Here is a 25,834-nt window from a genome sequence, read left to right as displayed (position 1 = left end):
CAGGTCTGGAATCCAGCACTCAGCTTTATCAGACACTCAGAAAGGGCCAAGGTTGGCAAATGAAGGTAATTTAAAATCCTTAAAACCTCACGCTTTTCTGAATTTCAGAAATGCCCAAAAAGGAGGGATAAGATGTAATAACTTACAGAGAGGCAGGTTAAAGGTGAGATACTTTCATCAATCAAACTTGGAACAAAGCCTCTCCTCTTTCCCCAATGTTTTTAAGCAAAGAAACATAATTCAGGATTATTCCCACTGAAAATGATTTCATCTCCAAGGAGAGATGGGAACATAATATTCAAATTTCAGGACCAAACAAAAATCCAGAAGACAACATAGAACCATTTGCCCAATTCCTTTCCTCCCTCACTTCCAAAGCTGCCTCCCCGAAGACAAGGGGACTTCTTTAAGAACTAAAGAACAGGTAAAAACAGTTGTTTAATAGACACAACATCTTCAAAGCAGTTTTCTCAACACACAAGTCCCATGAAGCTGAGCTCAGCCCTGCACTCCCAGGAGTAATGAAACAATTAATGAATCCAGTGTTTAAGTGCCACCTTCCCACACTCAGCTCTCGGCAAATTCCATCTGGCAGAGCACACACCTTACGCTGGGAAAGATGCTCACATAATTGCTTGTGCTCTCAAGTTCTCAAATACAGTAGACAACAATTAATGTCTTCATTTCCTGCCTTTCCTCTGGGCTGGAATAACAAACTCATCCACTAGGGAGAACGACTCCCAGCGCTCAAAGCACACCAGTGTCACTGAAGTGGCAGCAGGCACCCCAGCCCACGGTTCTGCAGCACACTTCTCCTCTCCCTAGAGCCCAAGGACTATTTCCTGTGAGGTGAGGGTGATCTCCAGCTGATCACCTCCCAGCACAGCCCAGCAAATGGGCAAGGGGGGCCCACCACCCCTTCTTTATTTTCAGGTTTCCCAGAGAAGCTGGGAAATTTTGCAGCTGCTAAATGTGCATGTTCAAGGGTAAGATTTACTCGTGTAAATTCTGAGGAGTTGTTCAGAGCTGGTCAATTTTGCTCAGGGAATGACTAATTGATGAGCAGGGTTGAATGAACACAGAGCTGAAAGAACCCACTGCTTGTAGTTTGAGACAAAGGATTCGATTTTATTTAAGCATTCTTTGAAAGACAAGGTTGGGGATTGATATTTAATGTTTCTGCTCACACAGGAAGCATGAGCTGGGCTCTGGGTTAGTTTTTTTCCTTTTGACCCACACAAAAGCAATGATACTGGCACTGCTGAGACAAGGAGAAAGGTGAAAAGGCTTCTGGCAGTATCTTGCATTATTTATTTCAAGGTAGACCTTAAAGGAAAAAAAAAAAAAAGCCCCACAATATATAGAATATCTTCTGTGCTGTAATACTTGGAACAGCACAGATTCCATTTAGATATCTGAGTTGTATCACTGATGGGATAAATGTCACGCAACGTTCTCCAAGATTTCTTCCCTCAGCCCTGGATGCTTTCCAAGATTTCATTTTGAGTAGAACTAAATATTACAATATTACATTCCTACTGAAGTACAAGTTTGTCTTCTTCCTGACCCCAGGAATTTCATTCTCAGTAGGAAATACAGTGAAACACATCCTTTTTGAGATTGTTATAGCCAAGATAAGCAGAAATTATTTTCCTACCAGTAGCAATTACTGTAATTTCATTGCAAGCAGAGGCCAGGAGGAACAGGCACCATCATAACAAACCTTGAACCAAAAACCAAATGTAAAGAAAACCAAAAAACCCCAGCACTTGAGGTTTACAGAGGGCTGCAAACCAAAGTGACCATTAAAATCCTGAATGATTTTTGAGTTTAACTAAGTACTGCCATCACTGTCTGTCAGTCCATATCCAAAACATGGATATTTCAGAAACCAGCTCCATCATGCTGCCAAAAGGATTTATCTTTGTCACCACTATCCTCCTATAAAAACCCCATGCAGGAGAACAGCAAGCCAACTATCTTGGTTTCCAGTTGCTGACTTGGTTGGCAATTTCCCAATAAACCATCCTTGGATGGAAGTGTCAGCTCCTAAAACTGGAAGCCATTTACAGGAATAACACAATTTCATAGAAAACATTGGGAAATGCACAAGATGGAAAAGCCCTTCAGATTGGGAATGAAAGAGGTTCCAGGTCTTCTGTTCACTGAGGTGACAGCAGGACCTCAAAAACCCAGCAGCAGCAGCAGCAGAGCTCCTTCAGAGGCTTTTCCTCATCCCAAAGATTTCTGCTCACGCCAGCAGGAAATGTTCAATTCTCGTTATTCCTCCCAAGGGCCATAATAAACAAGCTGAAAGTCCCGATTTGCTGTTTACACCTAACACTGCACTTAGAAGGGGAACAGCACAAGGTAAAGCTGCTTCCAAAGGCAGCTCCAGGACCAGCTTTCCTCTTGCTCATTAAAGTAATCATTTTCCAAATTAAACACTGCTCAGAACCATCGAGGTGTGTGATATGGACTGAGATACACAACTACCCCTGCAACAATTCCTAGCTGAGCAGATACTTTATTTGGGCAGTGAGTTATGGCAATGTCCTGTAAAAGTACACAGCAAGTAGTTTTAACAGTTTTGAAACTCTGTTTGTCTAGGATTTATGTCTGGGGGTGCACAATGTGGTACAAAACCAGCCAAAAGCAGAAGTGAAACACCTTTCTGTAAGAACCCACAAGTGGATAGGGCTTTAAATAGTTCACAGAGCCACCCCTGACACTCAGATCTCACCTCCTTGGAGCTGTCACTTCCATCAGAATAAAAAGAACTGGGGAAAAGCCAAGGTTTCTAACAGCATGTCAAACATCCACTGAATAATCAGACTCCATCTGAAATGCATCTTCTGACAAGGCACAAGACCTGATGTTACTGTAGGAGACTCAGAGTACACAGCAACTATGTATTACAGAGCATTCTAATTCCATTTTGTACAAAAGGAAAAGACTGAACTGAACCTTTACACAGCAATACAAGGATCAATGCATTTGATTAAGCCTTGCTTTGAGCACAGAACGTGCCTCAAAACCAAAACTGCACCCAGCACAGGTTGTTCTTCTGTAGTGTATGAAATCTTCCAGCATCTGTAATGCAGAGGAACAGATTACCTTCACGGGAGAGAGCTCCAGAGAGAATTCATTGATGGCTACAGAAATGAGACTCCTTGTGTGAGGCGCAGGGAACACCGCGAGGCTCCTGCAGGTGAATGTTCTGAACAGCATTTCAAATCCAGGCAGATGTTGCCAGGAAACCTCCAACCCCATCTAAAGGCTATTGGAGCTTTCCAGGATTTGTATTTGAGCCTGCTGGGTGTGAATGATGTTCCGTGCCCCTGTGGGTCCCAGCAGATGTGCAAAGCTCGGCCAAGGAAAGCAACACTCTCCTCCTAGGAGTCTGGGAAGAGCAGCCTCAGGAACGGCTCAGAGTCAAGCTGGAATAAAACCTCCCAGCTCAGACACAGTCCTGCCCTTACACCCCTGCTTAAAGGGTCTGGATCAGCACCAGAGCACTGCCAGCAATGTATAATGTGGAAATTGAGTTGGAAGGGACTTTAAAGCCCATTTCCCCTGGGCAGGGACACCTCCCACCAGACCAGGCTGCCCCAAGGCTGTCCCACACAGCCCACGTCCCACAGACACAGCCAGTGGAGATTCTCCTTCCCAAGAACTGGTGTTGCCAGCAAGGCTCTGTGTATTAGGTGTAGTCAAGAGATACTACTGGGCTGAAGACTTGAAAGAAGTGGTTAAAACCCTAGTAAGGACTGCCCAGTCAGTAGCATTTGAACGAGGTGAGTTTCAGGATGAGAAAAACAATTAATTTCACCACTAATTAAGTTCCTTCGGCAAGATTCATCAACACAATTAAACAAGCTTGCCACAGACTCCCACAAAATTCCAACTAAGCTATAATGGTACCAACCTCACATTAAGGTCCTAGGACTTTTGGTAACTTCAAGACACAAAAATCCTGTACCTCTGATCATATTCCATGTTTTTAAACACTGGCTGGATGTCATGATGAATGTATCAAAAGCCTTCTGGTTCATTTGTCTCAATGTTCCACACACTTCAGCTCACTGGGCACCAGTCCACTGCTCCCACCCTCAAAAAAACCCATAAATACATTCTGAGTGCAGAGAGCAGTTTAGATGTGATTTCCCACCACCAAGCTGAAAAAGAAGTTTCCATCAAGCCCCAAACAGTGTAAGATTTAAAAGTCACATCAGCAATACATACAAGCTAAATTTGGGCTGTTACTTGGACCATGATCTTGTGGCAGCTCGAGCATGAAAGGACAGCACCTCCCACATGAAATGGCATCATGCAGACGAGTTAATGTGAGCTAAACCTGTGAATCACCCGCTGCAAAATCCAAGGGCACTTATGTAAGAAGCATTTTCAGGCACCATTTTGAACAAAAGGCAGATGGGATGTGCCCAGTTCCTGCTGTGTGCTGCGGATAACCACCAGGCACTGCTGGAAGTGCTTCCCCCAAAACCAGACAATTCCCAGGTGTGGCCCCAGGAGCACCCACACAGGGCAAGGAGCTCTGCTGGGCTGTGGAGGAGGGTGTGGTGTGAGCTCTGTGTTACAGCACAACACAAGACTGACGGCTTAAAAAGAATCTATTTGCTAAATTGACTGGATTTTAGACCTACAACCACCAATTAACCATGTTCGATGAGACAGCACAGTATTTCACCCAGAACATCATTAATCACATTCTTTTTGTCCTTATTTTCTCCAACTCCCATTAAAGAAACTGACTTTTTAGCCATCTTAAGTGACAGTTAATACTGCAGATGCCCCTCTGTGCAGATTCTGTGCACTCCTATTTTTGCAGAGCACCTCCAGGCTCAGCAGAATCCCCCCATCCCTGCTCTGGGAATGCACTGCTCGTGAGGCAGTGATCACAAAAGCTCTTCAGTCCTTACAAAGCTCTTTACATACAGACCAAGGTGGGAAAATAGCTTTTTTTTTTTTTTTCCCTTACCCTTTAAAGTGAATTCTAACTGTGAGCCTGGACAGGAACATTGAAAAGAGCCACTTCCAGAGATCCCATTTTTGTCGTGTCAAGCCCCAGCAGACACGTCTCAGCCCACGAGAGGCAGCAGACACTTATCTCCCACAGATAACTCACTGTATTCTCCACCCCAGCCCGGCCATCTGGACACAATCCTGAGCTCCAAGGAGCCCTGCCTGAGCGGGGAGGTTGGCCTGGATGACCTCCAGTGGTCCCTTCCAACTTGAGCCATCCTGTGATCCTATGATAAATACCACGGAAACGCAGCTCCTGGCATATGGTCTCCATAATAAGCTTGTTATATCCATTCCTGGACTGCTTACAGCCACCACGGTCCAAGAAATGTCCCTTCCAAACTCTCAGAGGTCTCCGAGGAGGGATTTCCAGAGGCCCAGCCTGATGTCCCTGCCCAGCCACCGCTCTGTGCCACGTGCTCCGAGCTGGCTCCCCACCTCACCTTCAGCCAGCACGGGCTGTAGTAACCTGGGCCCTCTCGATGCCTGGAAATAGTTTGGAGGAACAGCCAGGCTGCAAAGCAGGCAGCCTGTGCTTCCCACCAAGGTTGCTGGGACCATCTGTGTGCTCAGCAGGAGCGGAGCAGCCTCCCCCAGCAGGGACCATGGGCATCCCGGCAGGTGCTGCCTCCTGGAGCTGCCTCCCGGCCCAGGACCAGCCTACACAAAGTGCTGACCACGGGAAACTCGGCACTCTGCGCCTAACCAGAGGAGTGCTGCTCGCCCTGTGACCAGGGAAGGGACGTGCCACTGCCCTGGCACACCTGGGGCAGCCCAAAGCTGCTGTGCTCTAAACACAGGCAAGCTGAGACATATTTTGGTTCTGCCCAGAGTGCTTGGTGTCACCTCTGGAAGGTGGAGCAGAGCCAGCAGCTGCTCTGCCCCGTGCCCCCCGAGGGGCCTGGCACACGTCACAACACTGTCACCGAGTCTGGCCAGTTCTGCCCTGCTCTGTCCTCAACACAATCCCTCCACATGCACCGAGATGCACAGAAAATGGGATTGTGATCAATGGGATTCCATGGGATGGAAACCCAGCCAAGCAGAACACACAGCAGGAAGCTTTACTCCCCGTTCCCCCTCGTGCAGCAGATGGGGAGTTTGGGGTGTGGAGGGTCTGGAGGAGTGAAGGGCTCCAGGATAACCCATCCCTGCAGCCTCTCACCAGCTCCTGTCTCAGGAGATGAAGCCATTAGGCTGCACAGAGCAGCCAGCTGATGATCTAAGAGCCCTGCCAAAGGGCCATATGGAAGGGAAGAAAATATTTCGCTTCGACAAGCAAGGGGTGATCTTAAAGTCAGCACCAGAATGAAGACTTGAATCTCAAGTGGTAAAATATGAAAAAAATATCTTTGGTTTACGAGCTCTCAAAACCATTTTACCTCTTTCCCTTGCTCCCTCTCCCCTTCAATTGTTTATAATTTGCAACAGCTTTTAAGAAAAAAAAATCAGAAAACTGAAAGGCTGCCTCCATTCTGTTTGAAAAACACCTCATTCTTACTATATTTATCATTTTACAAGTGAGTCGATTCCTTATTTTCCCTTGCAGCTGAAACTTTCCAATCCAGTTATTTCTGCACCTTTGACCTGCAGCCTTGTCTGTCCCTACCCCAGCTCAGGGGAGAGCAACTTCACGACGAAAACTCCTTTAAATGTGCCTTTCCAGCTCAGTTCATTAACTGAGGTGTGGAGTGGTTTTTTACCAGCTGAGGGAGAGAACTACAGTTTAACCCCAGAAGTACTGAAGAGCTGCACAGGAAATTTTTCATATCTAACTGCACATCAGAAATCTCTCCCCAGCATTCCTGTCACCATCCATTTTCTGCAGAAGGACAAGGCAGTATTAAGCAGCATTAGCCTGTGGCAATCACCTGTACTGAATGTGGAGTATTGAATACAAAAGGCATTATTTCAGCTTAAATTAAGGGTGAGCAGAAGTAGAAAGCCACAGGACAGGATTATTTCAGACCTCTTTCCATTTCCAGGTAAAGCCTTACGAAGAAAGAAAAATCTCTCTAAAACGGGGGTTTAAACAAGCAGCTCATCCTTTTATCTTACATTCAGAAAAAGTGAGGCTTTTCAACAATCTTGGCTCCAATTATGGTATCTTTTAGAGATCCTTCCTGCCTCCAACAGCAGCTAAATGGTTCTCAGTCTATGAAGATACTCACAGCAGAACATTTTATCATCAATTCAGCCTCTCAACATGCAATCATCAGCCATAAACATTTAGAAAATTATCGAATCAAGTTTCATCTTTCACTTGTATCAAGTATTTCTATGTTCCTTAATAAAATCCTCTGCCTGCAGAGGATTATTGTCAAAATGTACTTTGGATACACGCAGGATCAGAGAGTTAAAAGGCCAAGAGCCTTCAACAAGAATGAGACATTTTCTGCACATGAAATTTATGTCCTTAATCCTCAGCCTTTGGTGACCATTACAGCTCTCCCCTTTCCTTTCATACAAGACAAGAGCTATGTTTATTCCATGAGGAGAAAGAACAAACAGTGACACTGATGGGGACAGCTGCCATCAACCCTCCACCCCAGGAATTCGTTTACTGACCCAACAATAATTACAAAACCCAGCCCTGGAAACCTCCCTACGCAATTTAACTGAGGCACTTTATGGATGAAATTTTCAGGGTAAACTACACCAAAGTCCTGTTTCCAGGGGCATCTGCTCATTAAATTCCACACACAGATTTTGAGAAGTCTGAGTGATTTACCATAAAAAAGGCAAAGATATTTTCTAAAAAAAATTGATGGTGCTTCTATAGAACAAACTAAATTGAACGTGAAGATGTAAGAAAAGTACTAAAGCCTCAACAAACTCACCCTCTGGATTAACCTCACTGCCTGCACTGGCAGTGCTCGGGATGGTGCCAGACACGAAGAGAACCTGAGACATTTGGAGTCATAAAACCTGTCCTCGGTGTCTTGCCGTGACCTGCACTGGGAAGAGCCCTGTCACCACTCAGGACAGGAGCTGCTGGACTCCACAGATCGTTTCTGGTACATCACAGAGCCCCAGAATGGTTTGGGTAAGAGGATTTTAAATCCCATCCAGTGCGACCCCTGCCATGGCAGGGACACCTCCCACTGTCCCAGGCTGCTCCCAGCCCCAGTGTCCAACCTGGCCTTGGGCACTGCCAGGGATCCAGGGGCAGCCACATCTGCTCTGGGCACCCTGTGCCAGGGCCTCCCCCCCTGCCAGGGAACAATTCCTTCCTAAAGGATATTTAAGACCAATCACTTTGATGACTGTGTTCATCTGCCCCTGAAGCCAACCTGAGCCCCTTGGGAATTCCAAATGCCACAGGAGTTCTGCTGCCTTTGCTGTAACTCTTTCCTCCTAACTAAGACTAAATTAGAAAACCTGAAAGGATTATGACAAAACCAAGTGTGTATTCTACTGCTATAACTCACCAGACAGACTGCATAAAGAATGGGATTTAAGTCTTCAACTTGTTTTATTTCAACTCTCAGTTAAATCTGCAGAAACACTGTAATTTGTAACTATTAAGTCTGCATGCAGAAGCTACAAAAACACCCAGACAACCCCATAGTCAGGATTCTTGGCTTCTCTCTGGATGCCTGGAGGCCCCAGTTTCAATTATAATGGCTGTACTTACAGCTAATGGTTTTCTTGCTATTAGTCAGCTTCCATCTGTCCCACAGCCTGCAGTGGTTACTGGCACAGCCATCCCCATAGAAAATGTCCTTCCTTTGAGAATCTGGAGGTTACAGGTTTTTAAATTATGTTGGCACTGATTGGAGCAACACAGCCCAGTTCTTCACTTCTGAAAAATGCCTCAGAAGGGTTTTGGAGGGGGTTTTTCGTTTGCTCTGTTTGTTTTTTGGGATTTGTGAGGTTTTTTGATTATTTTTTAGGGGGTTGAGTAGGTAGAGGCAGTGTTTAACATGGTTTGGGGGTGGCTTTTTTCCTTTCTTAAAATCAGTCCCCAAACACAAGCTTCAGTACCATCCCAACCTTCAGGGAGAGTTTTAACCACTAATCCATTCAGCTTTTAGAAGCTTTACTTCAAATACCTTCTTTATCCCCCATAAGTGTTACTTACTCAAACCCTCCCTGAGAGAACCGTGCACTATCAGCTCTACCTGGTTTTCCCTAAATTCACAGTTCAGTATTTTCAATTGCCTCTTGACATTGCCACATCTTATTTTTGTGTCATTTAGGTCAAAGCACTCTCCAGCAGCTCACACTGACCTGGACACAACCAATGAGTCTTCAGAGGTTTTGCTGTTGAATGAGAGTTTTTGATGTTTTACTGTTTGGGTTTTTTTAATCCTCAGAGCAAAAAAATAAATGTTGTGTCATTGTTCACAGTAATATATTTCACTCTTGCTTTTCGGTGGCCTAACCACCTTAAGTGAAAGCAGATCCTGCCCATCTCCATTGGCCCCAAGCAAGAAAACATTCACAGTTCTGTACCTCTGAGGGGAGTTCTCTCTGCTCAAAACCACTTCATAACCTTTTACACTCCTCCTATTTAATAAAAAAAAGCAAAACACCAGGTTCCCCAGGAGGGCTGCTCCATCCCTGGCAGTGCCCAAGGCCAGGCAGGGCAGGGCTTGGAGCAGCCTGGGACAGTGGAAGGTGTCCCTGCCATGGCAGGGGTGGCACTGGGTGGGCTTTAAGATCCTTCCAACCCAGACCAGTCTGGGATTCTGTGGTTTCATTAGGCATTATCTCACCAAGCTGATTCACTGCATTTTGGCCCATCTGCCCCACCACAGCTACAAGAACCCAGCTGAGAGCACCCAAGCTGTGGCTCCCCCTGGGAGAGGGTCTTGCAGCTCTGGTTGCTCCCCTGGCACGGCGAGCAGAGGGCAGGGCTGAGCAGGGAACACGGGCTCAGCTGTCAGCTTGGGCAGGAACTTCTCCACACATCCGAGAGGAATGATGGATTTGCCTTTACAAACAAACTGTAGGGTGGCTGATAAATGAAACTGGATATTGAAAGGTGAAAGGAACAATGGGGGAAAACCCTAAATTCCGTGAGAATTAACAATTAAAAGGGAGGGTTATACATTAGAGGGAAATCTCTGGTACCAGGCGTATCGGGAAGCCTGAACCCCTCAAGTTCCTCAGCCAGTGGGGAAAGAGAGAAGGGAAATGCAGCCAGGAAGTTGGGATAAAAATTGGATTTTTGTCCTCCAAAAATTTGAGAGACCCCAAGGGAATGCCCCATGGCCTCTCCCTTTATTCAAATAAAGAAAAAGGATTCCTCTGTCTCCTTTTTGGACATGAATCTCTGATGTTTGTGGATTAATTTTCCTGACACATCCCTCAGAGAGAGAGGTACAGAAGCCCAGTTCCTACAGCAAGTCAGGCTATTCCCACAGCGACCTTCTCAGAATTATTTTTACTGCCAAGACATTTTGTCTCAGCATCTCCCTTTCTTACAAGAAGCATTTGTTCATTCCAGAGCTCTGCAGCTCCAGGACATCCAAACCCCAGTACCTCACAACTGGAGATACCACGGCTGATGTCATTTGTCCTCCTCCTTATCTTCCTTCACCTCCTCCTGTCCTTGAGCTGAAACAACGTGAAGCTTCTCACTGCTCCCCTGTCAGGAAGTCCAGGTGACGTCTGCAACACTGCTGAAATTGTCCAAGGTCCCTTTGATTTATGGACATGCCCTCAAGGACTCAGGAGCCCTCTCTGCCCTGGAGCTCCAGCCCCAAGCATTAACAGTTCTCCTGCTGCCACTTTTTAGTCTCTTTTTGCTCTGTGCTCTGCCCCATTAGCACGGAACAGGACCTGCTGTTCACACTGCAAACTAACACCTGCACTTCAGCAAGAGCACACTGCCCTGAAAAAGGTTTCAATGGAAATAAAACAGGGTGGGAGGGAAAAAGCAGGTGTAGAACCAGCCTCAGCCACCTACCAGCATGCTTCAGCCACACTCAAAGGGAGCACTCAGCTGGCTTTGTGCCTTCTGTGCAAAACAACACAATGTGGGTTTATTTGGCTGTTGTCAAAGAAGTCTATAAACAAATGAATTTATTTTTAGCTGTGCTTGAGCTGCCAGTGAAATTTAAACAACACCCAATGAGTGGTACTGGCACAAGTAAATGAAATGATGATAACATTTATCTGGCACTCAGTGCATTAATTGCTTAAGCAGCTTTGCCTTCTCAGGGGTCAGCTCTTAGCAGGTGTAAGAAATTTAATACCTTCAACTCTTAAACCAACACAACACTGAAGTTTATATTCAATAGGTGCAGAGCTGAGGGAAGAGCATCCTTTTGGATGCTCATCCATCAACAGCCCAATTTTATAGCACTCTGACATTACAAAAGCAGTAACATTCCACTCATGGAAACAGCTGAGCTCAGAGATCAAACATGGATGATACTCCAGAGGCTTCTTTACATAGATATTGAAATTTAAATTCCTTTCCTTTTACAATAAATCAATGGTCCCTACCTGAGCAGTCACTTCAGTTTGTGAAGTGATTTTGATGGATCACTGCTAGCTGGAGCAATGAATTCCCAAACAAATCTCTCCCCATGGAAGGCAGCTCTGGTGGATAATAACTCCAGAACCCCAGCCTGGACCTTGCAAATCCTGGCACTGGATCCCTGCTGACCAGAGACCCAGCACAGCAGAGCTGGCAGGACAAGCACATCTCTGTGCTTGGAAACATCTGTGTGCTTGCAGGCTGGACAAAGTCTGTGCTGTACAAACTGCCCAGAGACACCTCTGCAGCTCCAGGTGCACTCGAGTGCAGCCCCTTCAGGACATTCCTTCCCCAGGAGAGCACCAGCTCCTCAGGGCTTAGCGGACATCAGGCAGCCAACTCCTGTGCAGAGGTGGCAGGGGACAGGATATTTCAGTGTGCTGGGAGCCCGTCCTGCTCTTTATAAGGATGTAGAAGTTGGGCCACCATCAAGAGCTGCATTTCCTACACAAAACCAGCAATTTTAACTTAAACCTCACTGCTGCTCTTGCTCATGGACAGCAGCAAGGACATGGTGATTCCCATGGCAACATCAGCACAGAATGTGCCAGTTCTGCTGAAAGCACTTGGTCTTTCCTGGGGCAACAGAAGCTTTGTCTGCTGCATCCTCATTGTCACAATTATTTGAGCTGCACTGGGGAGTTAGGAACCTGCCCATTAGTGGTGGCTTGGAGTTTTTTAACCTGAAACAGAGACTCATGTTGGGGATATTATACATGGAAATTTCCATGTTGGAAGCATTGAACCTGTCCATCTCCTTTCTTGGCAATCAGTGGAAGGTTAAAAGGCAGTTACTGGATTAAATTAGCCCCTGTTTTAGGTGCTAAGAGAATAAAGATTGGCTGTAAATTGAATAAACTGCCACCATTACAGATACATTTAATTTCTCAGGCCATACCCAGTTTTAGATAATTCAGACTAAGACAAAGAGGAGACTCCACTAAAAATTTTATGAAGTAATATGGTATAAAATGTTCACAGAGTGGGAAGATTTGTCTCCACTTTTCCACTGACAGCTAAACACTCTAACACAGGTTGATTTTATAATTTCATTGAATGTAACTCTAAGCTGGGAAAATTACACTGACATCACTACTAACTGCTGGAGGAAATTACACAAATGCTGAAGCACTGTAGTAGCTTTATCCCAATTTCTCAAACGATGACAGCAACTTGAAAAGCTGAGAAAAGCAGCAGAAAGCTTCACCTGACCAAGCATCAAGGTAAGGTCTCACCACAGAAAAAACTGCCCCATTCTCCAGGTCAGGTTTAGCAGCAGGTACCCCCAGTTCAATCTCTGGGAGAAGAGACCAGCAAGTATTCACTAAAACTGGGATTTTTAGATTAACTAATGGAGCCTTGAGAAAGTGGTTCCTGAGCCTGGCTTATGTTCAGTGACTCCAAATCTGTACAGAGATGAGAACATTCCAATAGAAGCTCATGAAAAAAATACTGGTGAATTTTCAAATATGACCCAATGACTTAATGTGGGAAATAGTAAAGGTAAGAAGACTTCCAGAAAGCTGTAAAAGCAGGCCTCAGAAACAGAAAGAACAGAAAACTTAGAACTAGCTACATCTGCAAAGTCTGGAACTAGAAAAGTTATAATAGTACAGCAAGCAGGGACACGGAACAATAGTTTGAGTTTTAGGCTTGGCTAAGATAGACCTTGAGACTGCAGAAAAACATGCTTAGCATGGTAGTAGAAGGTTTTAAGCTTAATAATGGAGTATTGTGTATTGTTAATAGAAATAAAACTACCAGCACAATTTCAGTAAAGATATTCCATTCCTTAACACCCCCTTTACAAAGTTTTAGCACTTTAAAAGCAATTCCAAGTTATTCCAACTCCAATTCAGTTCCAACAATCTCACTGCTTTCTTCACCTGCTTCCAACACTTATTCCAAGTGTTTACAGCAAATGGAAAGGCTGTGGTAGGCTCCTGTAAACAACTGAAAAAGCAGGATGCACTCTTTTTGTCACTTCCACAGAATGGGAATGGCACAGTTTGAGAGCTTGTTTTCCATGCTCTTTATAAAAGGTGCCTTGTCACACATACCTACAATGTTATTAAGTCAGATGATTTCATTCTTGACATTTAAAGTTTAAAATTAAGCTTGTAAAACACTTGAAACATTTTGTTTGTGCCTCGTAAGTTAATTCAGAGCTGCAGGTGATGGCTGAGGATGTGTGAGGAGATGAGTGCACTGCTTTCACATCCTCTGGGTAGGATCATTCATAGGCAAACAGCTCCCTGAAATTCCCACAGCCCATTAGAGACAAGGCATAATTTCCTTATCAAGGTTAGAACACGTCATTACACTGATGTTTGTTGATCATTTCTGCTTTCATTTCAATGTGCACAAATGAATCCCCACACAGAGCAACGTTAAATTCTAACATATAATAGTGCTTAATTGCCTTCACCCTGAAGAGAAAGCAGCAAAGGGACTGCATTCATCACTGTTTGTCAGGTAGTCAATAATACTATAGAATTCATTTAAGGAAAGAGACAAGATATTCTATTAAATGTTGATCTTAAATTTCCAGTATTTCAAGGCTCATTTTTTGCACCTATGCAAACAATAATCTGAACAAATGTGTACCTAGCCAGTGATTTCCTCCCTCCCAATGCTTTCTTGTATTTATCATCTATCTGCTGTTCAAGTGCCACATTCAAACCTCTACAGAGGGCTTAGAGGAAAAGAAAACCACAAACAGAACATTGTAGAGGCAGCAGGGCCTGCAGGTTTCCCAGTGGCTACAAATCTAAAGCCCTGCCAGGACTTCAGGAGGGCGTGGAAGGGGTTAAATCACACTTCTGCCTTTCTGATCTCCAAATTCTAAATAAAAATTCACAGATTCTCCTATTCTGAAAATGACTGAGCTTGAATATATTTTCTCTGTGGAATTTGAGCCCGGTGGACGTTGACAGGACAGAGCCAGGACAAGCTGGATCCCAGCTCAGGATCCCATCAGACCGCACAGACAACACAGGAGGATTCAGGGACACTTTTCCAGCTGAGACACTTCCAAAAGATACCAAAACCAGGCTGTTTTGCTCCAGATGTTTCCAGAGACAGCTCAGTCATTTGAGCTTTCCTGCAGCCACATCTGCAGGAGTGAAAAGCTTGAAGGAGAAACTTCATCACTTGGATACTGATGGACACTGGAGATACTGGGGAGAGCTCAAACCATGTCATCAGGTAAAAGCATTAGTAAAGACCCTGCCACAGAAATCTGCCACTCAATAAGGGAAAGACTTTCAATAGCCAATGTACAGGAATTATGTAAGTTACATACTTACTTTTCCATTCCCCAATGCAAAGAGTTTACTTTCAGTCGTTCGTTATAACCTACAGAGCACCTGAATTGTGTGTATAAGGTCAAAGGACAGCAAAAATCTGCATTATTCTGCAAATTACAGAAATGATGGCCTCAAACACTGTGGCAAATATAATCTTTTAAACTCATTTCTGCTCCTTTATCATTCCATTCCCTTCTTCCACTCACAGGCATTGTCGAGCCACAATTCTCTGTGCAATGTGGAAACACGTGTGGATTCCAGCCAGCTGGATCTCTGTGTTTAAATGCTGTTTGTGCCTCATCTTTGGCTGTCACCAAACCACCTTGACCATTCCATCCTGTGGATTTCTGCTCCCACACCTGCTCACATGGCTGCAGACCAGAAAGGAACAATCCAAACTGCTCACTGGAAAGCTGGCACAAAAGGCTTGAGAAATGCTGCAAAGGATTCCTGCTCAACACATGCCCCAAGGCAACTGCCTCCAGGAAAACATGGCAAGTGGCACAGCCAGAAACTCTCATGGTTTCTGTCCGGTGAAACTTTGGTGTGAAAACAAAAAGCCCCACCTGGACGTGCTGCACAGCATCAGGGTGTTTGTGTGCTCAGAGATGCTGCGGGAGACACCACACCCTGCTCATCCCTGCCCAAAATGGGGCTCTAGATTGGGCTGGCAGTGGGGTTTGATGGCAACAGTTATTTACTCAAAGCTCAGGAAAATAATATGGCAGTGAAACCACTTTGGATTTTAACCAAGTATTCCTCAGAGAAGTGAGGGGATTTCTGTGTCACGAGACCACTGCCTGTGGCTGCTGAAAGCCTGTTCCTTCAGGAGGAAAGGAAACCTCTTCTTCTGGGCACTTAGAGCTAAAAGCACCACTTGAGAAAGAACCCAGCACATGGTTGAATATATTACCAGGAGCTACCTCGAGGAAGCTTGTGTCAGAGAGGACAGCTCAGATCTTCAGCTTATTTGGGCTGGTTTCAGACAAGACTCCAATACTGCAATGTTCTTTTGTTGGAACTGCACTAGAAGAAGTCAGAGCTCACACTGGACTGTCATTCCCACACGAGCCCCAAAACCGAGCCCTGAAACCCACATTTCCAAATTCAGGAAAGCTCAGAGCCTGGCTTTGCTCCAAGCCCAGCTCTAGCTGGAATCTACACTGAGAGGATTTAGCAGAACCTTTTTTAAATGCCACCAGATCACTCTGGGCTGGCTCTCACTGAGGGGACAACACCCAGCCCTTGTGCAGCACTGCTGGGGACATTCCTGGTGTTGGGGGGTGACTCTCAACTCTGTGAGACCAGAAATGTTCTCTGTCCCACAGCTCATTCCCCAAGTAAGTGCCAAAGCCATCAAACCAGCACACAAAGGCTGGTAAACAGCAGAGACAGTAAAATAATGAAATGCTAAATCCTTGCTACCATCTCTAAGTATTCAATACACTTCTTTTAGAATAAATTTAAATGCAAGACAGTTGGAACTGAAGGGTAAGAGTGATCTTGATATGAAATGAATATACAGAAACACTGTTTATCACTCACCACACTACACCTACAATAAGGCCCAATTATTACAATAATTAATATCCCATTTTCCAGAAGTTAGTGACATTTTTTTCACACAGTACTTAATTGTTAAGAGTCTGGTGATGTTTAGTGACTCTAAATCAGTACAGAGATGAGAACATTCCAATAGAAGCTCACTGGCTCATTCTTTATAACCTGGAGTTGTACAATGCAGGTAAATATCATGGCAAGGCTTATCCTGGCAATACCCTGGCAATATTATCCTGCAGGTAAATATGCAAGGGAAATATCCTCTATTCAGAAGGCAGCTGCCTTAAGAAAATTAACTCCTACAAAGTGAGGTGGGTAAAGGAGATCAGGTAAGCCAGAACAAGTGTTCATGTAGCAAATCTGGCACACAAAGCTGATCTGAATGATGCCTGTGAGCAGCTCCCTGGAGCAGCCAGTCCTGGCTCTCACCAGGAGCTGGAGCTGAAAGCCAAATCCAGGACATGGAGAAGTTCCCCCACCGAGCAGTTTTATCTCTGTATGCTCCTGTCATTACCTCTTCCCAGAAGCACATCAGCCCTGCTCTCCTCTCAGACTCCTGGACCAGGTTCCAGAACACCTTGGCTCTGGCAGGTGCAGCTTCCACGGGTGACAGATGCCACCACAGGACACCTGTGGGAACTCTTCCCTTATCAGTTATGCAAAGCTGGCCAAACCCACAGCAAGTCAGGTGCTGAGCCAAGGCACCACTCCCACCCCCAGCCCCGAGCCCTGCCCTGCAGCAGGAGGAGATTTGGGAGCCCTGGGGACAGGCTCAGGTGCTCAGCTCCTGTCTTGTGTGTTTAATCCAAGGAAAGGAGTCCAGGTGCCTCCCCTCGCTGCAGCACCTGTGCCACAGCAGGAGCTGATGGGCAAAGGCGCCACCACAACCAGTGCCAGGGCTGCTGAGAGCAGGATCCAGCACCTTCAGCTGCCAGGGAACAGCAGGCACCAGGAGGCACATTCCCTGGGCTGCTGGCTGAGCTCACGATGCCTGTCCAGGTGAGCAGCAACCGCTGCCATCAGCCCAGAGCACAGCAAAGAACCCAGGAGTAAGAAATACCTCTGGATATCTAAGAGTGATGCCAGGTACCACTGCTCCAGACCACATTCCTCTGGAGCCAGGAAAGGCCAGGGCTGCTGCTAAACACAAGGATATAAAATGCAATAAACATCACCAGGAGCACAGGTGATTTCGTGTGGAGTATTTATATGAATACTTGCCACACTTCCTAAGTCAGAGAATGTTCTTACCTGTGGGAAATGAATGTGTAGAGAGTTCTCAGGGCCTGGCAGAAGGCCCACACTCTATGCAAACTTCGAGACAAGAAATGCTGACTTAAAAATGCCAAAGAATAGGACATAGAGATTGTTAAGAGAGAAATAGAGCTAGAAGAAACTTTCAATAAATGGCCTTACAAATAAGACTAGATGCTTTAGAGAAATAGAACTATGAAAGATGCATTGTATTTGGACCCACAAGGGGTAGTTTTAGATGACTGGCTTTAAGGCATCTACAGCATGGCGTGGCAAAAAGCTGATAGGCCAAGAAATGCTTATAGTCTTTTGTAATTAAGAACGAGTCAGCTTCTGGGTGTGATAGTGTGAATCATAACATCTGCAATGTTTCACTCTTCTCATGAGACTGAAAATGGAATATAAGGTTTTAAAACGCCCCTCAGTTACCCCATCTCTGGGTCAGAAAAGAGCATTGCCTGACACTTACCAAAGCCCAGGAGAGCCCCACTCACACATTTCCAGCTTTACTACTGTGGTAGAGACAGAAGAGAGGTGAAGCTGAAATGAAGTTTGCTACAAATTGCTTCCCCTACAGAAAAAAGGGGGGTTCTGAACCTGAGGACCTGCCTCCCCCCACTCACATGGCTTACTGAGACCCTGCTTAGGTCTGTGGGATGGAAAGGGGTTCACAACAGTTCAAGCAGTAATTTCTGTGACAGCACTGCCAGAACCCTTAATGGAATCACAGGACAGTTGGGGTTGGAAGGGATCTTAAAAATCCTCTAGTTCTGACCCCCTTGCTGTGGGCATGCTGAACGGGGAAAGCATTTCTCTTCCTAATAAACTTTCACTTCAGTGAAAGAATTAAGGCACGATTTCACAAATTTGTAGAAAATAAAAAATCAAAACTCTCTGCCACTGGTAATTCTGTATCTTAAACATCAGTTTGATACTCAGGGCAGCAGAGCACAGTGTTATCCCCCCTAAAAAGCCTTGTCAAAGAGTGATTTCCCCTCTGGGGCTCCCCCTGGAGCCGCCCCAGTGCTGGTCTAGCCAGGGATCCTCCCAGCTCCCAGGACCTCCTCAGTCCTGCAGCACTGAGGGCAAAGAGAGATGCTCAACTTGTGAATCAGATCCTGCCCATTCTCCTCCCATCAGCCATGGAAATTTACCTCCCAGCCAAGACTAAACTGACTCCAACACAGAGAAAACTGATGAGGACAATTCATTGCAGCAGGATTTATCACAGGTCTTGACGCTTCCCAAGATGAGTCACAGACTGGAACATGGGAGCCAAATTCTCCTTTTGCATTGTGGAAGTTACACATCAGGAAAATTGCCTTATTCGAGACCATTTATGAGTGGTTTCATAGTAAATGCCGTTGTATTGGTGTCCTTAGAACTAGTTTTTGTCGTGGGCTAAAAGCTTCAGGTATTTGAATCCAAAGCTTCAGGTATTTAAATCCATTTGGGTTTGGAAATGGGCATTTGCAGCCACACCCAGAGCTGGTGTCTGGGCTAAAGGCAGGAGGCACTGCAGCTGGAAAACATCCACCAGCACCAGAAAAAACTCCTCCATTTCAAATTAATACTCAGACCAGTCAATAATGATATGGCTGGAGATCTTTAGTCAGTTATGTGACCAAAAATTCATCAAGCCTGACTCAAAGTGCTTCCAGCCCCTGCAGCAAATGGAGTCCCTGTCCCTCTTGCAGCTGGGTTTCCTGGGAGAAGGAGGGGCTGGAATTTGTCCAGAGCCAGCAGACAGGGTAGAGGCAGCACCAGGAAAACAACCATGCCTTCACCACCCCCCTCTGGCCAAGGTGCCAAGCCAAGCAATAATAACAGGTAAAAAGTCTCTCACTGGCCATTTTGTGTCATAATCCTCCATCACTTGATGCAATTAGGAAATAAACCACAGCACCTTCAGGCTGATTCATTTCCCACTGAAACTCTGTGCACAGAGTCATTATTTCCAAGGCAGTCATTATTTCCAAGGCAGTAGCACCTCTGCATATGATTTTTCACCTGTGATCCGTGTCTCCTGTCTGCATAACTCACTCAGCTTCCAGGGCTTCGGATCCAAAACAATTCAAGGTTGGTGGCTATTTTGGGTAAGGGCTGAGAAGAGTTTTGCTACAACTATAAGTAATGTTCTCTCGGTGTCTGCAGCAGACTAATTTTTTGGATTGGTTTATCTCAACATCATCACTAAACCCAGCCATAGAGAAGCACAGAAGTTATTTATCACACATGGAACACTTCAAATAAAACACCCCTTCAGATTTATGCACAAAGCTGAAGCATTTTTTTGTTTGAAATAGCAAAAGGAGTTTTTTGGGGGGTTTTTTGAGTCAGAGAAGAGAAAATTTAGTTTTGTTACTTTTTTTCATGTTTGTGGGGTTTTTTTTCCCAGCAGTAGAGAAATGTAAAACAAGTTTTCTCAGAACAATACAGCTGCAAAAACCAAAAGATGCTGCTCCTCCTGCTCACCTGACAGCGGCTCTGTACAGGAGCTCAAGGGCAAGAGAACATTTCCTCACCTTTGCCAAGGTATTTCTTGGCTCTGCATCCCCAGGCTCTGGCTGTCTTTTTGCCTCTCCCATATTCTCTCAAATATTCACTTCCCTGGGTACTGGTGGAGTCACCATCCCTGAGAATGTGCAAAAAACCATGGACGTGGCACCTGGGCATGGTTTATTGGACCAGGGTGGTGCTGCTGGGCTCATGGTTGGGTTTGATGATCCTGAAGGACTTTTCCAAGCTGGATTCCATGTCCCTGTGACTGGAGGGCAGGACAGTGCCTGTGCACCTGCAGTGCCAGGAGGAGCTGGAAGTGCAGGGTGTGAACACAAACACCAGTGCTGGTTTGACAAAGATATTTTCAAATGAATATGTAAATCATCCCAGCTTTCTAAAAATACCTGCATACTTCTAAACACAAGCTGAATGCCTAAAATTAAAGTCTGATTTATCAACAGTACTCCCAGAGTCAGCACATCTACTCCATTAAAAACCCAGCTCGTACATCAGTGTCAATAATATCAATGTCCTCCATAACTTAAACAGTTCATTAATTACCCTCACAGAAAATGATCATTACACAAAAGGCACAGGCTTATGGTAACCATTGACCCCACCAAGACTCCTCATTTTGTCTTCACAATTCTGATGACAAGAGCAGCCCTTGCCCTATGATCAGGTATTAATCACTGATCTGTTATAAAAATGAGCTTTCTATTGAACACTGATGGGCAGGAAAGAGCCTTGTATGACTTAGCTGCAAATACTGCTGTAAAGGAATATTCTGATTTATACTCCAGTTGTGCAGCTGGCTTGGGGTCATCACTAAATTCTGCTGCTGCAGAACATTTTCTATGAAACACCTAAAATTGTACCTCAAATCTGTACAGGAAGAGGAAAGACACCCAAGTTCTGCTCCTCTTGATAGCCAATTTTAATACATTCCCAGGCAGAAAGGAAAACCTGAGCCTTCCTTCAAGGGAATCTTTTGGGGGATGCAGTGCCTGCAGCAGAGCTGCAAATTCACAGGGCCTCCCTCCAGGAGCAGGCAGGTACTCAGGGCACTTGGAATAACCTGCTGCTGCCTAAGGAATTCTCAGGAGGAATAAGTAAATAAACAAATATTTTAACATTTACCATTCAAGTCTCTTCTCAGTTAACCCCAGGTCTGACTCCAGAGTCCCACAGGCCAGAAGGGGAAGGGTCCTGAGGTGAAGGAAACTCCTGGCTCCACGCAGACCTCCCAAGGGAGGCTCTGGGCAGCTCTCCCTGCCTGCTGGCACTGCAGGCAAGGAAACAACTGGGAATCTGAACTGTGTCCTCAGGCAGGCCAGGTCTGCCGTGCTGACAGTGAGAGGCAGGGCTGGCACCCCACAGGAGCTTCTCTCACCCAGCTGCTCAAGGGATTCTGCTCCTGCATCCCACCAGGGGCCACACGGCTCATTTCATCGGACTGGGTTGGGCTGCATGGAATCATGGAACCATCTGGGGGGAAAAAGCCTTTCAGATCAAGTCCAAACATTAACCCAACACTGCCAAAAATCCATTAGCTCTGACCCAGCACCCCCCCGGAACAGGATAAACCATCCCAACAGCACAAGCAAAACCACAGCAGTTCTCTGAAAACTCAAACAGGATGAACTTTTCCCTGAACAGATTTCCAGTACTTGAAGCTGAGTACTTTTGGTGAGTCCTGCAGAGATTTTACAGAGCTGCTCAGACCCCTGGGGGTCCCTTCCAGCTCAGAATATCCTGAGATGGTTTAAAATGCCATCCTTTGGGGAGCAGCACTAGGAGGGACAACAGGAGCAGATGCCCAGCCCAGAAGGACACCTGGAGCTGCAGAAGCTCTCCAGAAGCAGAGGAGCAGCACAAAAAGTTAATGAGGAGCAAAATCCATCCCCACACCAGCAGAAAACCTAGGGGCCCTCCACGGGAGCTGGCAAAACACTAGATTAATCAAGAACAGCCATGAACAATGAACAGTCCCCCAGCAATGATCCATCAGAGGGGCAGGAGGCAGCTTTAGAAAGTCACTCGTGAATCCTAGATTTTTTTCCAAATATATATTTAATTACTGCAAGTCTCTATTGTCCATTTTAAAAAATGAACAAGCAAAAAAGCTAAATATTTCTCCCAAATCACAGTTTCAATGAGTTATTCTGCTATTTAATTAGAAACCTGTTTTCCTTGGGAAACAAAAAAGCTGTCCTCCCACTGCTCAAGGAAGGGAGGAAAAAAAACATATTTCCTTATTATTTCCCCTCCAATACAGCTAATTTACATGATAAAGAGATATTATTTCAAGTGAGCAGTAAATTAATTTCTAGCAGACTGTGAAAACCATTAGATTTAATCTCAAAATCCATGACCCATGATTTCCTCTCCATTTTAGCACAGGAGGAAAGCTGACCTGTGAGACAACAGAGCAGGGCACCAGAGCTGGATTGGGTCTGTTTGGAGAGAGCAGAGTCTGGGGACAATCCCTCCTGGGTCAAGGACACAGCCCTTTGTGTGCCAAGGAGGGAATTTAACACCAAGAACAAGAATAAAAACTGCTCTCCTGCCAGCCCAGAAGTGCCACTGAATGGCCATTTTGTGGTTTCATTCACCACCCAGAAGGGCTGCTCATAAACTGCTCCTTCCGAGGAGACACAGCCCTGTGTCCCAGAGAGAGACTGGATCTACATCTGCCTGCTCCAAATCTGACACCTCTCCCGGAAAAAATGCCACAGAAATGTATTCCAGGAAGGATTTAACAGCAATCTGTCCCAGCTGAGACATATTTTTGGGAGAATATAGCACATGGATGAAAAATAACTGTCACCAAAAAGTTATGGAATAGATTAAGAACATTTTACAGCCAGTATTGAACATGAGATATTTTTTTAGCCATGGGGCCAAGAAGCTGCTTCTTTCCCAGGTAATGCCAGGCCCTGTTTCCACGTGGCACTCATCATTTATATAACCAAGCTCCGTTTAGGATGATCAGCACAGACTCCTCAGACCCTACACACACAAAACACTGAACTGAAAAACAAATTCATGTCTATCCAGCACTCGCAGGCACTGAATATCTGACAAGTTTCTCAGAAAGCCAACACCTACAAAGTTTACTGTGTCCTCATCTCTCACACTGCTCAGACCATTTTTTCTCCCCCTCTTTTCATCTTTATTGCACTTACAGCTGCACTGCATCATACATTTATAGCTATTGCATTACATTCATACATGAAACTGCCAGAAGTTCTCCAGTGGATGTTTTTGGGCAGAATTTACAGCACAAAATCTAACCACAACCAGCACAATCACTGTCAGCACTCAGGAATCTGCCCCATGGGGAAGCAGTGTGCACTTAAATAGAAATTTACCTGGCCCTTCATCTGACTACCAGTGAAGTCAGCACAGAGCCCAAATAATCTATTGTGGAGTAATCTGGTGCATGTCTGTGATGCACATAAAAAGTCAGACTTCAGACAGCTTCTACCAAATCCTAAAGACAATTCCGTGGGAAGATGTTTACAGTTTCTTATCACTGTGTTATTAAGCATCTAATTTTCACCCAATTACTTTCATATTAAATTAATATGAATTACACTGGTTGCTACTAATTATCAAAATTATTATATAAATTATATAATTTCTGCTGTGGTATGAATTATAACCAACTAAATAAAGCAGTATTTATCCCTGTCACTGACTCCAGGTGGCTGCCCCCGGAGAGGGGATTCAGGAAGCTGCTGTTTAACATTTCCAGTTTTACCAAGGGCTAAATGAAGTCTCAAAGTTGGTGACCATGGTTCCCTACAGACCTGTTTTTTTCCTACTTCACATCTTTAATAATCCCATTAAGAGCTCTGCACTTCCCTTACTCACTTCCTCCAGAATTTATTTTGGTTTAGCAAACTTGTGTTCATCAATCTTTGTTGGTTACCTAAAAATTAACTACAAACCCCCAAGGGACACACCCTGCAGAGATGATGCAAGGAAAGGCACTCAGGGAACATCTTCCAGCAGCTCAGCACACACAAAATGGGAACTTACCCAGTTCAACTAAGCTGGCAAGTCTTGAATCCCACACCCAGCTCTCTTCACAAAGATGGAGAAGCTCTGTTGTGGTGCCAAATCTGGAAGTGCTGAACAATTGCCCTGTTTCAATGTCTCCTGCATCCCCTCTGCTCATCCAGCAAGAACAGGGAACCAGGAACAGCCTCTCAGCTGAGAGCCCAGATGTGGAGGATCTGTGAAGGATCCTGCAGGATTTTTAAACCACATAATGGGATGACTTTTCCCACCCTTACACATCCAAACTAAGCCAAAACTATAACATATATAAACTAAAACTAGAATTTCCAATGTGTGAGAGCTCAGCATCAGCGAGTGAATTTGTGCTCTCCAGTTCAGACACCTCCATAAAGATTTAATAGAATGAACCACTCAAACTCCACAAGTTCCCACTGTATCCTGGCCACAAGGTGCACACTGAGAAGTCCAGCAGGCCAGGAGCTCACAGTTAGTTCAATATTAACAATTTATTGCTGTTATCTTTCTTCTCACATGACGGTGTCACCGAGCTCCAGTTACTGCTGTCCCTCCTGCTGACCTTCCCCAAGATGTGTGAGGTCAGATAAAGGGTGGGGAAAAAGGTAGTGAGGATGAGTGGGATGAGAACAGCTCGAAGGGAGTCAGTTCCTCCTACAGAAACCAACTGCATTTGTTAAAAAAATACCAGTTATTTGGGAAATAACATTTGGATTTGCAGGGTGAACAACTACTGCTCATCAGTGGAAGAACAGCACATAAAACAGAGTTTCATCTCTGAAGCAATTTCTTCACTACTTTTTAAAAATTTCCTTTTAAGTTCCAAGAAGTTTAAATTTTAAAAGGCAGAGGAGACAACTCTCTGTGTTTATAAATAGTCATCACTGAGGCTTTGAAAGCCTCTAGGAGGAAGATGCAAAACATCCCAAGCTGATCAACCTCTTCCTGGAGGAGACAACTCTGAGTGGTCCTGATAAAGCTTCTCTAGGGAAGGTGTCGAAGCCACACCTGCACAAATGTTGTATATTTGGTTCTACAACTGGTTGGGTTTTACTCAAAACTGATGGTCCATCCCCCCTTCCTACAAGTCACATACCCTCTCCAAGAGAAAGGCAAGAAGAGTTTAAGCCTCTTCACAGTACTGTCAATGCACGATGTGCATTCTTTCATTAAAAACTGATGTGATGAATTTCAGCCACCAAATTGGGCTGAAAAATCCAAGTATCCTTTAACTTTGCTTTAAGTTCTGAGGCTTTGCAGCTTCAGAGAGGTAGAAAATGTAGCAGCAATCACTTATGTTTGCAGCGTGTCTCAGGTAAGGGAATGAAAACTTTGTGGGAGAAAAGTGCATAAAACAGACAGCCATGTGAACCCTTAGAAAAAACAAACCAGAAAACCTCCATGACTACAACAGAAGGTTTTATTGGATTAAATCCACCATGAAAATAGGATTGCTGGGTTAACATATCTATCCATTTATGCCGAGAGAAAAGAGAGTTCCTCTTCATCCCATCACTTTTGACAGCACAGAGGAGAGAATCATTTCACTTGCTGCTGACAACCAAATGGTGCTAAGGATGAGATGTGGAAGCACTTGAAGTGCTTTAAGCTGAAACTGAGGTGGTAC

The 25,834-nt window shown here is 45.0% G+C and overlaps 1 protein-coding gene across 8 annotated transcripts in view; it reads right to left on the bottom strand.

The window, feature by feature from the left end:
- The window catches only part of IQSEC1 (IQ motif and Sec7 domain ArfGEF 1), a 280,971-nt gene that overhangs the window by 229,124 nt on the left and 26,013 nt on the right, over nt 1–25,834 (bottom strand). The gene's annotated exons all lie outside the window — the stretch shown is intronic.

This window comes from Anomalospiza imberbis, chromosome 11 (assembly GCF_031753505.1).
Source record: "Anomalospiza imberbis isolate Cuckoo-Finch-1a 21T00152 chromosome 11, ASM3175350v1, whole genome shotgun sequence".
NCBI classification, from domain to species: Eukaryota; Metazoa; Chordata; class Aves; order Passeriformes; family Viduidae; genus Anomalospiza; species Anomalospiza imberbis.
This window is presented reverse-complemented; position numbering and strand designations above follow the sequence as displayed.